At 56.7% G+C, this 15,009-nt stretch overlaps 1 protein-coding gene across 1 annotated transcript in view; it reads right to left on the bottom strand.

Annotated features, from left to right (window-relative positions):
• The window catches only part of LOC147691863 (nuclear RNA export factor 1-like), a 964,523-nt gene that overhangs the window by 456,452 nt on the left and 493,062 nt on the right, over positions 1-15,009 (bottom strand). The window lies entirely within an intron of this gene.

Genomic DNA, 15,009 nt, shown 5'->3' with positions numbered 1-15,009 from the left:
CCGAAATGCCGAAGTTACCTAGCCCAGGGGCTGCAGCTGCATAGGACTCAAAAGACGTCGGGAATCCTCGTAGACGGACCAGGAGCCTGGAAGAAAGAAGTTGCTGGCAGGCGACCAGTGAAGAAAGTTCGGTGGATCCAAGCCTGGATCGATGGAAGATGACACCTGAAAGCAGAGGGGACCAAGTTCGAGACTACTAGCCAGTAGTCAGTGGGCACCAGGAGGGCACCGGATGGTAGCCACCTCGACAAGGTGAGTGGGTGACGCTGTGATCGCAGATCTCACGGACCAGGAGGCGTTGTCGGCGACCAGGATGGAGGAGCGATCTGTCCCACGATGGATGAAGCTGTCGGCGTCGCTGGACCCAGGATTGGGCAACAAAGCCGTGGCAAATTCAAGCCCACGCGGTGGACTTAAAATGGCGTCTGGAGTGGACCAGGAGGGTCCGGGGTGCCTCTCTTGAAGAAGGAAGCAAGGGCCAGTCTGGAGCAACCAGACCAGCAGCAGTGATGTCGTCGGGCGTCGTGAAGAAGGCCACAAGCCAGCCGGCTAGTAGCCACACAGCGCGGTGAGCACGCAAAAGCAGAAGGGCCCCACGCAGATCGTGGAGATGCTGGAGGGCTGATCTTCGGTGCTGGAGCTGCTCAGGGTTGGGGCTTCTCGGACCCCAAAGCACTCACCAGTGGAGCACACGGTGGGCTTGTTACAAAGAAGTTGTGCAGTCTTGGCGATCGTCGGTCCCTCGAGGTCTCGTCGCACTCACGGTTCTCAGCTTTGCTGTAGAGGTGAGTAGAGGTCAGAGGTGCCAGGGAAGCCGGGTCTCGTCGAGCTGGGTCGTCGGATTCGTGATGAAGGACTTGCAGCAGACCGCAGTGTTCTTAGGATGGTGCCTGCGGATGCAGGGTGACTACTCCTTAGCCACAAGGGAGAATCTTGAAGAAGGAAATCTTGAAGTCCTTTCGCAGAAAGTCGTGTCTTGATTCCAAAGATGATCTAATTTGAACAGGGGGCCCGCTCCCATCTTTATACTAAAAAAGGGGGCTGACCCGGTGACTAGGTCCTGCCTATGGGTGGGACTAGGAGGGGGGTGGTTACACCCCTCTGCCATGCCGGACTTTCCCCAGGCCAGGGGCTGGTGTGCCCCTGGAACTGGTTCTGACCGGCCTATGCGTAGTGAGCACAGGGGTGCCACTCAGCAGTCACCTTCCTGAAAAGCCCTGCCTACCCAGGATACACAAAACCATGTCTGGGACGGTGCTAGCACCGCCCCGGACAGGAAACCCTTTGTCCAAGCCTCCCTCGCTGGAAGGACTCCCAGCAGCAGGAGGTCAGACTCGTGTCTGTGGTGGCAGCATCCATTTTGTGGAGCTGAGGCTTCAGTTAACTTTAACCGGGGTTCACAGTTACATACATGTCGTGTCCCTCTAGAAGGGTGGAATGCTAACCCCGTCGCCAGAATTGGCGAGGGGTTAGTATTCCAATTCGTATGACACCTTACTCGACATGTTTTGATAAAGCAATACCAAAGTTAGCATTTAACCGCGAGGATTATAATGCACTTAAGAGTATATGGTATGCGATATCATGGAACAGCTATTAGGACTTGGTTCCGCAAGCTGCAGACAGGCTCAGCTCATGCCAGAGCACCATCTCACACGATTCCAAGCACTCTGCCTTCAGGATTGTCAAGGCCTGCCATAGGAGTGACTGATAGGAATCTGTGTGTCCATTTTAGGGTTAGGTATAGGTATACTACACCTACAGCAAAGGGTGATTACACGACTTTGCCCCAGCTGTCATGCAGCCAGTTGTGTCAAATTTAGGAGGCCAGCCAGGGGTGGCATACTACATGCTGCAGCCCCTGGCAGCCCTGGGTACACCTATGCCCTGAGTTACAGGGTCTGATAAGGTGGCCCAGTACCAATTGGTAAATGCACCTAGGGTACATGTTTGTAATTTAGAAAGAGAACAGCCAGGCTGTGGGTCTGATTGGCAGGCCCACAGCCAGAGAAAGTTGTAAACCAGTGAAACAAAAGCAAAAAATCTGGGTGATCATAGGATTGCAGACCCTACTCTCCTACAGCCCTGATGCTGGGCCCACTGAAACTTCAGGTCCCACTGCAGAGCCCGCATCCGCCACCGGGCGTGATGCACCAGAAGGATGCAGGAAGCCATCAGTCCCAGCAGCCGCAGCGTCAACCTGACCGAAACCGGGGATAGCGGCTGAAAGATGGGAATCAAAGCCTGAATATCCCGGACCCGCCGTTCCGGAGGATAAACCCGAAACTGCGCCGAGTCCAGAACCGCTCCGATGAAAAGGAGCTTTTGAGAGGGACACAGGTGTGATTTCGGCACATTGATGGAGAACCCCAGGTCGTGCAAGAGGTCTGCCGTCATCTGAAGGTGGTGGACGACTGTCTGGGGCGAGCCCGCCTTCAACAACCAGTCGTCTAGGTAGGGGAAGACTGAAACCCCCAACCTGCGCAGATGGGCTGCGACCACCGCCATCACCTCTGTGAACACCCGTGGGGCGCTGGTAAGGCCGAAGGGAAGCACGATAAACTGAAAGTGCTCCTGGCCTACCGTGAACCGCAGGTAACGCCGGTGGGCCGGCAGGACGGGGATGTGAAAATAGGCATCCTGCAAGTCCAACGCTACCATCCAGTCTTGTGGGTCTAGAGCAGCCAAGACCTGAGCTAACGTCAACATCTTGAACTTCTCCTTCCGGAGGAAGCCGTTGACGTTCCTTAGATCCAAGATAGGACGTAGGCCCCCCTTGTCCTTCTTGGGTACCAGAAAGTAGTGGGAATAGCAACCACGCCCTACTTCTGGCCCAGGAACGCGCTCGATGGCCCCCTTGGCCAAGAGGGCCGTAACTTCCTCCTGCAGAAGTGTCAAGTGGTCCCCCGACACACGGTGGTTCTGCGGTGGCATGGCTGGAGGAGTGGTCTCGAAGGGGAGGGAGTAGCCCCTTCGGACGATTTGCAGCACCAACCTGTCCGAAGTGACCGTGCGCCAGTGAGCGTGGTGATGGCGAACCCTGCCACCCACTGGCGTCACATGGGGCCGAAAGCACGGACTAGGAGGATTTTGAGGCAGATGCTGCGGGGGGAGGTGTGGTCTGACCCCGCCGTTGTCCCCGACCGCCACCACGGCGGTTTCCACGGCCGCCACCGCGTTGAAAGGATTGTTGCGGCGCGTGGCTGGCAGCACGTGTGGGGGCGACCCTTCCTTGGCCACGAAAGGGACGAAACGAACCCGGTTGCTGACGCTGGGTCGAGAGACCCAAGGACTTGGCCGTGACCCTGGAGTCCTTGAAGCGTTCCAGCGCGTGGTCCGCCTTGTCACCGAACAGGTGACAGCCATCGAACGGCATGTCCATCAATGTATTCTGGACATCTGCCGAAAAGTTGGCGGATCTCAGCCAGGCGTGGCGACGAATCGCCACCGTCGTTGACATAGCTCTGCCCAGCGAGTCGGTCGTATCAAGACCACACAGTATCGAATATTTAGCTGCATCTCGGCCCTCAGCCACAGCCTGACCGAGTTTTGCCCGCACCTCCATGGGGCATTCTGGCAGCAGTTCCGCGACCGTATCCCACACAGAGTGGGTGTAGCGGCCCAAGAGGCAAGCGGTGTTGCAAGACCGCAGGCCCAAACTAATGGACGAGAAGACCTTCTTGCCAAACTGGTCATACCTCTTGGATTCCCGGTCGGGCGGGGCCGACGGGAATGCGGACTGGGAGGTCGAGGCCTGGATCACCAGACTCTCAGGAGTGGGGTGGGTAGACAGGAACTTGGGGTCGTCCGGACAAGGACGGTGGCGCCTGGCCACGTTCCGATCAACAGGCGCACCTGAAGCGGGCCTGGACCACGTGCCCAACAGAACGTCTGACAAGGCTTCATTAAACGGCAGCAGTGGCTCCTGTGGGCATGACTGCGGTTTGAAGACCTCAGTGAGGATGTTAGGCCTCACGGCCGCGACGGGGAGCTCAAGGTGTAAGGCCTTGGCAGCCCTCATCAGCACCACTGAATATGCAGCTCCCTCCACCGATGCCACGGAAGGAGGAGAGATCAAACCAGGGTTACGAGAGTCGTCCAGACCACTGGCATCCCCCAAGTCACCTGTCCAGTCCGGGTCATACTGGCACTCGCGTGACAGAGGGTCCTCGGACCCCTCCCAACCTTCACCGAACTCTTCATCCTCTCCGTATTCGGAGTCAACGATGTAGACCGGCTCCTCGGGGTTCATGGGCCCCACCGGCGCCGAGCCCGGCGTCGAGCGACGCCGGTCCGACTCCGCGTCGGGGAAGGTAAGGGGACGGCGCCGCCCGGAGCCGGCGTCGGAGCCCCGTTGCCGGCCGGAGCCGGCACTGGAGAACCGGCGCCGCGCGGGGACGGCGTCGGGGGTAACCCCGATGGTAACGGCGCCGGAGAGGCCGGAAGACCAGCCGGCGCCGATCCCGAAGGCCCTTGCGGCGCCGGGGTCGGAGCCGTCGGCGGCGCCGGGGCCGGAGCACCCGACGGCGCCGAGGCAGGGACACCCGAACCGCTAGGGCCCCCAGACGGTGGCACTGGGCCCGAAGGCGCCGTAGGCCCCGTCGGAGAACCGAGCGCTCTCATGGCCATGAGGAACGCCTCGATCTCCTCAGGCGTCGCGCCGTGCCCAGGGACCGGAGGGTATGAGGCAGGCCGCGCCGGCGACTCTCGCGGAGCCGCGGGGTTGGGGTCACCCGAGCCCCCGGCCGCATCGCGCGAGCGTCGGGGGGAGTCGGGGGTACGATGACGACGCCCCGACTTCTTGTGCTTCTTACCTGATGAGCCCGACGAGTGGTGTCGACTTCCGGAACGCTCGGCGCGGCTCCGCGACCGCTCCCTCGAACGCTCTCTCGACCTCCGGCCGGAGCGGGACCGCTCCCGGTCCCGACGTGGGGCCGACACCCGGAGCTCCAGTAGCTTGTGGGACCGCTCCCGCCTAGCCTTGTTGGTGAGGGCCCGGCAGTCGACGCAGGAGTCCACGTCGTGGTCGGGGCCCAGACACCGGAGACAGAGGCGGTGATGGTCCGTGACCGACATCGTGCGCTCACAGTCATCACAGTGCTTGAACCCAGGGATCCTATCAGGCACAAGAGTGAAATAACAATTCGAAAAACTTGGTCAAAAGACCGGAGTACTGCTCTTCAGATCTGCGTCCACTGGCGCGGAAAAAAGAAGAACTGACGTCAGCGCGCGGAGGCGGCGTCTATATACTCCAGCGACGTCATCACGACGCCGACGACGGACGCGGAGCCGCAGGGGACGCCTGCAGATGACGCCTACCGACGCGCAGGGGTACTGCTACGCAAAAGTTTCCGGATCCAGACTGACGCCTGGGGATATTCTAAGGTAAGGAATCTAACACTAATGTGTTTCTTTCAGATACCCAAGGACATGTGCAGCACAAGAAAACAACACAGGTGCAGCACAGTGTGACACATGCACACTATACGTTGACGTGAAGCACACGGCGACACACACAAAATGACGACGTAAGAGATCAGGGTGAGGCGCAGGGCGACTTACACACATCAGGACAACGTGAGGCACAGGGCGACTTACACACAACATGACAACATGAGGCGCAAGGCGACTTACACAAAACTTGACCACGTGAGCGCAGGGTGACTTACACACAACATGACACAAAGCGTGGTGGAGGGACCAACAACCAAAAACATACCCGAAATGGGAAAATGTATCCAAAATACCTTAATGGGAAAAACACCCCATAACCCAAATAGCGTAAGGGTTAACAACAAAAATGTAGAGAGACAAATGATGTGGAAATGGGGCAAAAACCCATACCAAACGTAACTAGGGAACAAAACCCTTAAGCCACCCCTAGAATCAAGGTACAAAGACTTACATAATCTGTGACAATAACGTGAAGATGAAAAATGGGACTTAGACCCACTCCCATCCCTTAGGCAGGGATATGACATCTGAAAAGAGAACATACATAAACCATCAAAGTAGTACAGCTGTGAGGGTGGTTACACCCAACAAAAGAAATCAGCTTTGTTTAACGAACAGACCGTGTATGGCAAATAATACGGGAAGAGCTCACTGCATACAATAACATCCATGGTAAACTGACTTGAGTCACCAATCCAAAGATGGCGGCACGCACAGGAGACGGACGCCGATTGGCTCCGGGCACGCTATTGCTGCAAAACGTCCAAAGGCAGTATAGAAGATAGGCTAGAAATGAAGACGTAATGAAAGGCTCAGAAGCTGCTCCACGCGACACCACTGGCAAGATAAGGTGAGCAAGCAGAAATAGAATTTTAAATTGCAGCGTAGCTGGGTTTTTTTCTGGCCTCAAAGTAGAGAAGTGAAAATACTTATTACCAAATTAAAACTGAATTTTTCTCACCATGACAGCCTCTCTTGCAGCAGGCAGGAAGACCAGGCCCAAAAAAAATATATCATCCAGCCATGTAACTTAAACCAAAAACACCAGTATTTGAAAGTAAATTTGGCACAAGTAGAGTTTCCACCGGTACTGGGCTGACACGAAGGCAAACTGAGTTGCAAACACCCTTCAAATCCCACTCGAAGGAACTTGAATACAGTCAAAGACGATGAACTTGCAGAAAAACAGTTGTTGGACAGGCCACATGAAGGGCCGCTCTCCCCCGGCCCAACCAGGCCTGAGTCCAGTCCCGCAAGTACCACACACCACCATTGCACGTCCTCCGTCCCCTCAGGGACCCCTGCCCTCGAGCATGTTGACCTCGTGGGTCCGATCCACTGCCGGCCCACGCGCCCAGCCTGGGGCGCCATCTTGGACACTCCACCACGAGGCCGCCTGGCCCCCGATCGACCTCAACCCTGGGCCTGGCCCGGCCTCAGACATTCCGGCACCACCCTCCACCCAGGAGGTGAGCGGGCTACTTGGCAAGTCAATGGGAGAAAGAGGTGCCGATGGCTCTCCCCCACCAAGTGCCGCTCGCCCATCGCCTCCCCGGGCGCTGGCTCCACCCCCCTGCTGGGTGTCTGGACTCCCTCATCCCGGACCTCCCGACCTCCAAGTGCGAGGGTCCGGACATCAAAGCACGCCAGCCCTATAACTGGGGCAGCTCCAGAGCAGGAAGGCAGTTGTATCTTGGAGTCGAGAGACGTAAAGAGGAACTCATCCTGGACGGACTACTGGCGCTGCCGTAGCTCTGTCTTGTGCACCATCGTCCTGCCTGTTGGCGCTGCCACAGCCGTCGTAATCTTCATCACCTTCATCGTCGTCGGGACCTGCTGGCGTGGCCGCGGACCGTTGTAACCGCCATCTTCACCGGGACCTGCAGGCTCCGCCGCGGACCGTCGTTTTCCTTCGTCCATCTCGGGACCTGCCTGGCTCCGCCGCGGCCCGATCATCTAGAACGCCGAGCTCGAGGATTGAGAGCTATTTTCCACTCATTGGTAACAAAGACTGTCCCGCTACCCCTTTCCTAAACCAGAGACTAGAACCGAGGGGACCCCTGAGTCCAGACCTCCTTGTATCCATCATCGTAACCTAAGAATTGCATATAAAGTCTCGTTAACCTTCAACCTTGTGTGGTGTCCGTCTGTGGGGGGGAAGTTACTTATCTGTACAGTCGTTGGAGACGGCTCTCCCTGGAGACCTCTCCCCGTAACCTCGGCCGACCCTCCCGGTCCGTCTAACATTGGTGGCCAGCGGCGCGATCCGAATCACCGCATAAACGTACAGAGAGTAGCTCACCCCACGACGAAGTCACAATGACCACGAAAGAGAGCGGATCAACCGAGAAATTCCAAATGGAGAAATTGGAGGAGTACAACCATCGTGAACTAAAACAATTCTGCATCGAACTGGGTATCGCTACCACCGGACTGAGTACCAAGGACGATTTTAAGCATGCCCTAGAATCTTGGGCAGAGACCGGGGCTGCCGGAACCCCTGATCAAAGCACCGCAGAAAAAACGACCACGGCCCCTGAAGGACAAAGAACGGGTCTCTCGCAAGACGAGATCCAGGAAAGAGAAAGAACCCGACTACACGAACTAGAAATGGCCCGACTCAAAATGGACGTTGAACTTAAGTTGGCCGAACAAAAAATCAACTTAGAGCACCTGCGTCTCCGAGAAGAAAGAGAGGAGAAACAGAGACAAAGGGAGCTCGAGGAAAAGAAACTAGCGTACGAACACGAACGGAACCTAGCCGAGATCAACCTACGCAAGCAGAATAAAGAAGCAGGGGTGCCCGAGCGACCCCCCACCTCAGGGGCCACAGACAAAAAGGTACACATCCCCAAGGATGTTGTCCGAGAATATTTCAGAGAGGACGACATCCAGCAATGGTTTAAGGCCTATGAAATCGCTATGACTGCACACCGGATCGATAGAAGCGACTGGGGAGCCGGTCTCTGGGGAAGATTCCTCAATGAGGGCCGCGACACCCTGCTACAGCTCCCGGACCACCAGATGACCTCCTACGACCATATGAAAGCGGCACTCCTCACCCGCTATGGTCTCACACCCGAGATGTACCGTCAGAGGTTCCGAGACTGCACCCGCATCCCGGGTACAACTTGGGTGGACTATGTAACATACTTTAGCCGAGCCTTCGAGGGCTGGATCCGAGGAAGCAACGTCACGACCTACGAGCAACTATTTAATCTGATGGTATGGGAGCATCTGTCGAACAATTGCTTCATTGAACTCCGCCAGCACCTCCTCGACAGCAAGTTAACGGATCCCCGGCAGCTCGCAGCCGAAGCTGACCGGTGGGAGATCACCAGAGTGGGCCGGAATGGGTCCTACGAGCAGAACCGGAACAACAATGGTCAGCACCAACCCAGAGGAGGAGGAGGGGGCCAAGGGCGAGGAAGAGACAACGCCCCGGTCGCCCCCGCTACCAACACCACCCCCCCGGCCAACCGGGGCAGCACCCCAGGGCGACCGGGGTACAGAGCCAATGTCACGTGTCACCGATGTCAACGAGTCGGCCACTATGCGAACGACCCAAACTGCCCGCAGTACCAGAGCCCAAGACCCCGCCAAGTGGCCGCTGCAGCCCTAGGGGAAGAACAGATCTCCGAGGAGCAGGAAGAATACGAACAAGAGCATCAAGAGTGGGAGCCAGCCGCCATGGCTCTAGCCTGCTTAGGGGGGAAAGACATGGTCCCGCGGGTCCCCCTACCCGCTAACACCCAGAAGTACAGCCAATGGGTGAGCATCAATGGACGCCAGGCCGAAGCCCTTCGTGACACCGGGGCCAGTGTAACAGCCGTCCGCTGTCACCTGGTGGCCCCAGAACAGTATCTACCGAACATTCTCTGCCCTGTACGATCAGCCGATAACTCGGAAAGCCTGTGTCGGATGGCCTGCGTCCCCTTCGAATGGGGGGGGGTCTCCGGCATGTTGAAAGTAACGGTCCGAGACGATGCCCCCGTAGACTGCCTCCTGGGCAATGACCTTGAAAGCTCTCCGTGGGCCGCCGTGGAGCGAAGAGAACCCCTGGGGATGTTGGGCGTCCCGGACTGGGCGTGCGTCACCACCCGTTCCATGGCCGCCCGTGCCAACCACCGCCCAGAAGAACCCGAATGGCCGGCGCCACCGCCTCCGGTCGCCCCAGCCGAAAACACCGACCGTAACATTCCCTCCGAACCAGCTCAACCTACCGACCTCGCTAACCTCGACCAGTGGCCTCAAGAAGGGGGGCCCACGCAAGAACAATTTCGCCAAGAACAGAAGACCTGTCCCTCCCTCGAGGGACTCCGCCAGCAAGCGCTCGCCCAAAGCGCAGGGGATACCACCGGAACTCATTGGGTCTACTGGGACAATGATCTGCTGTACAGCGAGCAAAGAATCGCCGAGCTGGGGAGCAACCGAGTACTAGTGGTACCCCTCCGTTTCAGAGACTTCCTGTTAAACCTGGCCCACGATGTCCCCCTGGCAGGACATCTGGGACAAGATAAAACCTACAGTCGCCTAGTGACCCACTTCTTCTGGCCCAAAATGAGGAACGATGTGCACCAGCATTGCCGATCTTGCCCCACGTGCCAAGCCAGTGGAAAGAGCGGCCGCAAACTAAAGGCCCCCCTGCAACCTTTTCCCGTGGTCACTACCCCGTTTGAGAGAGTCGGAATAGACATTGTGGGGCCCTTGGACCCACGCACAAAACAAGGCCATCGATTCATCTTGGTGCTGGTGGACCACGCCACCCGCTACCCTGAGGCTGTTCCTCTGCGAACTGTGACAGCCCCGGTAGTCGGCCGGGCCCTGATGGGGATCTTCTCCCGTGTGGGCTTCCCCCGAGAAGTCATCAGCGACAGAGGCACGAACTTTATTTCCAAATACATGAAGTCCCTCTGGCAACAGTGCGGGGTCACCTACCGATTCACAACCCCCTATCACCCTCAAGGGAACGGACTCGTTGAGCGGTTCAACCGCACGCTAAAGGGAATGATCGGAGGGTTGGAAGAGCCCCTCCGTCGCCAGTGGGATGTGCTGCTGCCGTGCCTCCTCTTCGCGTATCGAGAGGTCCCCCAGAAATCCCTGGGCTTCAGCCCATTTGAACTGCTATATGGACACCCAGTGCGAGGGCCGCTCAGTCTCGTCAAAGAAGGCTGGGAGATGCCTCCGTTAAAGAACCCTCCAGATGTCTTCCGGTACCTCCTCACCCTCCGCAACCAGACCCGGCGGTTCAGAGAACTAGCGAAGGCCAACCTAGAGGCCAGTCAAGAGGACATGAAAAAATGGTATGACCAGAATGCCTCATCCATTGAATTCGAACCTGGCCAACAGGTATGGGTGATGTCCCCCACTGAGCCATGCGCCCTACAAGACAAATGGACGGGGCCCTTCAAAGTAATAGAGCGCAAGGGTCCTGCCACCTATCTCATCGACATGGAATCCTCCCGGAACCCTCTCCGGGTCCTCCACGCTAACAGACTAAAGCCCCACTTTGTGCGAACAGAGCTCAGCCTCCTGATGGCCACAGACACTGGGGTTGAAGAAGACTCCGAGCCTCTCCCTGACCTCCTACGGACTCAAGAGCAAGACGGCTCCGTGGATGGGGTCCGGCTCTCGGAGGCCCTCACCCGAGAACAACGCCAAGAGTGTCAAGCCCTCCTATCACAGTTCGCCAGCCTGTTCTCCCTCACCCCAGGTGTCACTTCCTGGTGTGTGCACGATGTGGACACCGGGGACAGCCCCCCTATCCGCCACCGGGCCTACCGCGTGCCAGACCGGGTACGGGCCTGCATCCAGGAAGAAATAGCCAAGATGCTCACGCTCGGGGTCATCGAGCCCTCAGACAGTCCCTGGGCCAGCCCTGTCGTACTGGTCCCCAAAGCAGCTGCCCCCGGCACCACACCAGAACTCCGGTTCTGCGTCGACTACCGGGGCTTGAATGCGGTCACCAGAACAGACGCGCATCCCATCCCCCGGGCAGATGAACTAGTCGACCGAATGGGAGCTGCCCGCTACCTCAGTATCTTCGACCTGACAGCAGGCTATTGGCAGATCGGCCTCACACCCCGGGCGCAAGAACGTTCTGCCTTCTCCACCCCCGATGGCCATTACCATTTCACGGTCATGCCCTTCGGCATGAAGAATGCCCCAGCAACATTCCAACGGCTCGTCAATCAGGTCCTGGCGGGGCTCGAAGGATTCAGCGCCGCCTACCTAGACGACATCGCTGTATACAGCCACCATTGGACCGAGCACCTCCACCACCTCCGAGCAGTGCTGCAAGCCCTTCAGCGAGCTGGCCTCACGATCAAGGCCAGCAAGTGTCAAATTGGGCAAGGGTCTGTAACCTACCTCGGACACCAGGTGGGAAGCGGCATCACCCAAACCAAGGTACGAGCCTTCCTGGGCCTCACGGGCTATTACCGAAGGTTCGTGAAAGACTATGGTACCATAGTGGGGCCCCTCACAGAACTCACGTCAAAGAACCAGCCCAAGAAAGTCAACTGGACCCCAGAGTGTCAAACTGCATTTGAACAATTGAAGGCCGCCATGTGTTCCGCCCCTGTGCTCCAGGCCCCAGACTACAGCCGGGAGTTCGTCGTCCAGACGGACGCCTCCGACCAGGGCATTGGGGCAGTCCTGTCTCAAGTGAACACCGAAGGCCTTGATCAACCGGTGGCCTTCATCAGCCGGAGACTCCTACCACGGGAGCAACGCTGGAGCACCATAGAGAGGGAAGCCTTCGCTGTGGTATGGGCCCTCAAGAAGCTCCGGCCCTACCTTTTTGGCACCCACTTTCGGGTGCAGACCGACCACCGACCCCTGCAGTGGCTGATGCATATGCGGGGGGAGAACCCAAAGTTGCTACGCTGGTCCATCTCCTTGCAAGGTATGGACTTCACAGTCGAACACCGGCCTGGGCCAGATCACGCCAACGCGGATGGCCTGTCCCGGTTTTTCCACCTCGACGAGGAGAGTCCCCAAGAGGATGGGTAACTCTCCCCGCCTTCAGCTGGGGGGGACGCATGTTGGACAGGCCACATGAAGGGCCGCTCTCCCCCGGCCCAACCAGGCCTGAGTCCAGTCCCGCAAGTACCACACACCACCATTGCACGTCCTCCGTCCCCTCAGGGACCCCTGCCCTCGAGCATGTTGACCTCGTGGGTCCGATCCACTGCCGGCCCACGCGCCCAGCCTGGGGCGCCATCTTGGACACTCCACCACGAGGCCGCCTGGCCCCCGATCGACCTCAACCCTGGGCCTGGCCCGGCCTCAGACATTCCGGCACCACCCTCCACCCAGGAGGTGAGCGGGCTACTTGGCAAGTCAATGGGAGAAAGAGGTGCCGATGGCTCTCCCCCACCAAGTGCCGCTCGCCCATCGCCTCCCCGGGCGCTGGCTCCACCCCCCTGCTGGGTGTCTGGACTCCCTCATCCCGGACCTCCCGACCTCCAAGTGCGAGGGTCCGGACATCAAAGCACGCCAGCCCTATAACTGGGGCAGCTCCAGAGCAGGAAGGCAGTTGTATCTTGGAGTCGAGAGACGTAAAGAGGAACTCATCCTGGACGGACTACTGGCGCTGCCGTAGCTCTGTCTTGTGCACCATCGTCCTGCCTGTTGGCGCTGCCACAGCCGTCGTAATCTTCATCACCTTCATCGTCGTCGGGACCTGCTGGCGTGGCCGCGGACCGTTGTAACCGCCATCTTCACCGGGACCTGCAGGCTCCGCCGCGGACCGTCGTTTTCCTTCGTCCATCTCGGGACCTGCCTGGCTCCGCCGCGGCCCGATCATCTAGAACGCCGAGCTCGAGGATTGAGAGCTATTTTCCACTCATTGGTAACAAAGACTGTCCCGCTACCCCTTTCCTAAACCAGAGACTAGAACCGAGGGGACCCCTGAGTCCAGACCTCCTTGTATCCATCATCGTAACCTAAGAATTGCATATAAAGTCTCGTTAACCTTCAACCTTGTGTGGTGTCCGTCTGTGGGGGGGAAGTTACTTATCTGTACAGTCGTTGGAGACGGCTCTCCCTGGAGACCTCTCCCCGTAACCTCGGCCGACCCTCCCGGTCCGTCTAACAACAGTCTTACACAAAACTGATGCCTTGCACTTCACACTAGAGACAGAAACTTAGGCAGCCACTGATTACCTCACTCCCAGAAGCACTGTAGACGTTTCTTGTAGAGTAAGATCTTCTGCAAGATGTAGACAGCCTAGATAACATATTTCCAGGTGTTGAAAGAACATAGATCAGGTCACAGCACGCCTGGGGCTGGGGCTGTCCGGTGTTGTGGACACTGGTGGGGCTGCGAGGCGTGCTTGACCAGATTCTTTATCTTGTGTTTCTTGTTACTTGTTTCAAATTCCTTTCTTCTTAGACCCTTCAGCTTTAGCTTAACTACTCTTGGTTGGCATGTTGAGCGAGGATAAACTACATCAAGATCATCGCCAAAATGTAGTGAGCTGGCCCCATGTGGTCAGGAGACATAGTAGACGTAGCCGAGTTGAGTTTCATGTAGTATATTCAGTCCTTAGGAAGCATTTACAGCAAGCCCCACCAGGAGCAGCCTGCTAGATGCTCAGCGCATCTTCCAACTGACAACACTCACACCAGTCACCCAAGCATTCCACTCATGTCACTCACACCAACATTCTACACAGAACACTCACACTGGCTGAGCAGCTAGGAACACGGTGAAAGGAAACATTGCAGCATAACAGGAGAATACTACAAGCAGGTATATGCTAGGAGGGGGAGCTGCTGGCTCCTTAAAGTAACAGTGTATTGCTTCCTTGCAGTCCTTGAAATCTTGACCCAGCAGGTGGCTTTTTTCTTTTTTCCTCTCTCTCTGATGTGCCTAAAAGGCTTTTTAGAATTAAACCCAAATGACCACTTGTCAGATGCTGCAATGTAGTCACATTCTTCAATTAGATGTCATTTTAAGGCACAGAAAAGTTCAGTAAAAAGCAGGCTTGTCACCATTTTTTTTATGGCAGTCACACCAATTTTATGGACATTCAATTGGTTACCTCGATCTAAAGACGGACTTTAAATAATTGAAGAAGTGTGTTCCGGGATCCCCGCAAATGCACAAGAATATTCTATGTTTAGGACTATCATTGAGTATCCTAAGATGCAGAACTTGCCAACCTAACAACTCTGGTGGACTCTCTGACCTCAGCAGTAAAAACCCTCTTCACTTGTAAACAACAATCAAACCTCCCAAGTTCAAAATCATTCAAAAGAGCAGCAACAAAACTGAAACCTACTAGTCGACATCTGGTACGTTCAATCCAGTCTCCTTTCTTTCAGGACATTATTAAATTCCCATTTTATGTTGTTATCTCACTGAAAAATGTCCTGAATTTGCAATGTGTTCTGAGAAAAAAGCGCAATTATATCTTCCTAAGTTATAGAATACCCTTAAATAATAAAGAAAAATTCATCATTAATGCTCACTGCCCAAAACATAACCATTAGTGCAAACAACTATTCTGCTTTGGAGACAGTAATGATGAATCAGAGATAACAAAC

The sequence above is a fragment of the Lissotriton vulgaris genome, chromosome 9 (assembly GCF_964263255.1).
Source record: "Lissotriton vulgaris chromosome 9, aLisVul1.2, whole genome shotgun sequence".
NCBI classification, from domain to species: Eukaryota; Metazoa; Chordata; class Amphibia; order Caudata; family Salamandridae; genus Lissotriton; species Lissotriton vulgaris.
Note: the sequence above shows the minus strand (reverse complement) of the source record. Positions and strands in the feature narration are given on the sequence as shown.